Genomic DNA, 1,983 nt, shown 5'->3' with positions numbered 1-1,983 from the left:
GGTGTTCTAAATGCAGAGAATGCTGTCAGGATTCTCCTACAGAGACGCCTCCCATTCTCTGACCTCCCCATGTGACACAAACACCCGATAGGTCTTCTGACTTCAGATCCACACCCAGCCAGAGAAACTTCCGTGTTTTCTGTTCTGTGCTCTCTCACTGCGGGGAACTGAGGGTTTTAGTGCTGGGACAAGTGGCCCCCAAAGGTCAGGTGATGTGCACACATAACTTGGGTTTTGCAGCTGGTCCATGCAGGACACAGGGAGGAGCTGACATGAAAGAGCTGCAGGAAAGGTTCCCACCCACGAACCCTCCACTGTCCAATAATTATTATTATTTTTAAATGTTTATTTTTTATTATTTTTTTTGAGACAGTGTTGCTCTGTCGCCCAGGCTGGAGTGCAGTGGCGCGATCTCGGTTCACTGCAACCTCCACCTCCTGGGTTCAAGCGAGTCTCCGGCCTCAGCCTCCTGAGTAGCTGGGACTACAGGGACCGCCACCATGCCCGGCTAATTTTTTGTATTTTTAGTAGAGATGGGGTTTCACCGTGTTAGCCAGGATGGTCTCCATCTCCTGACCTCGTCCTGTCTCGGCCTCCCAAAGTGCTGGGATTACAGGCTTGAGCCACCGCGCTTGGCTAATTTTTGTATTTTTAGTAGAGATGGGGTTTCATCATGTCGGCCAGGCTGGTCTCGAACTCCTGACTTCAGGTGATCTGCCCACCTCTTTCTCCCAAAGTGTTGGGATTACAGGTGTGAGCCACCGTGCCTGGCCTTTTTTTTTTTTTTTTGAGGCAGGACCTCACTCTTGCTCAGGCTGGAGTGCAGTGGCACAATCTTGGCTGCCTGCAGTCTCAACCTCCTGGGCTCAAGGAGTCCTCCCATCTCAGCCTCCCAAATAGCTGGGACCACAGGTGCCTGCCACCACATCCGGCTAAGTTTTATATTTTTAGTAGAGACGGGGTTTTCCCATGTTGGCCAGGCTGGTCTCGAACTCCTGACCTCAGGTGATCTGCCTGCCTCAGCCTCCCAAAGTGCTAGGATTGTAGGCGTGAGCCACTGTCCTCGGCCTTTTTTTTTTTTTTTTGAGACACAGTCTCCCTCTGTCACCTAGGCTGGAATGCAGTGGCGTGATCTCGGCTCAACGCAGCCTTCATCTCGCAGGTTCAAGTGATTCTCCTGCTTCAGCCTCCCAGATAGCTGGGATTACAGGTGCCTGCCACCACATCCGGCTAATTTTTGTATTTTTAGTAGGTAGGGTGGGGGAGGGTCTCACCGTGTTGGCCAGGCTGGTCTCGAACTCCTGACCTCAGGTGATCTGCCTGCCTCAGCCTCCCAAAGTGCTAGGATTGTAGGCGTGAGCCACTGTCCTCGGCCTTTTTTTTTTTTTTTTGAGACACAGTCTCCCTCTGTCACCTAGGCTGGAATGCAGTGGCGTGATCTCGGCTCAACGCAGCCTTCATCTCGCAGGTTCAAGTGATTCTCCTGCTTCAGCCTCCCAGATAGCTGGGATTACAGGTGCCTGCCACCACATCCGGCTAAGTTTTATATTTTTAGTAGAGACGGGGTTTTCCCATGTTGGCCAGGCTGGTCTCGAACTCCTGACCTCAGGTGATCCACCCACCTTGGCCTCCCAAAGTGCTGGGATTACAGCCGTAGGCCACCGTGCCCGGCCTGTTACTGTTTTTTTAGACATAGAGTCTTGCTCTGTTGCTCTGGCTGGAGTGCAGTGGCGCAATCATAGCTCACTGCAGCTGTGACCTCCTCGGTTCAAGGGATCCTGCCGTCTCAGCCTCTTGAGTAGCTGGGACTACAGGCATCCACCACCATGCCAGGCTAATTTTTAAATTTTTTGTAGAGATGAGGTCTGGCTATGTTGTCCAAACTGGTCTCATACACCTGGGCTCAAGCAGTCCTCCTGCCAGGGCCTCCCAAAATGTTGGCATTACAGGAATGAGCCTGGCCTGCTTAAGCAATTCTTCAAC

The sequence above is a fragment of the Mandrillus leucophaeus genome, unplaced genomic scaffold (assembly GCF_000951045.1).
Source record: "Mandrillus leucophaeus isolate KB7577 unplaced genomic scaffold, Mleu.le_1.0 Scaffold8, whole genome shotgun sequence".
NCBI classification, from domain to species: domain Eukaryota; kingdom Metazoa; phylum Chordata; class Mammalia; order Primates; family Cercopithecidae; genus Mandrillus; species Mandrillus leucophaeus.
Note: the sequence above shows the minus strand (reverse complement) of the source record.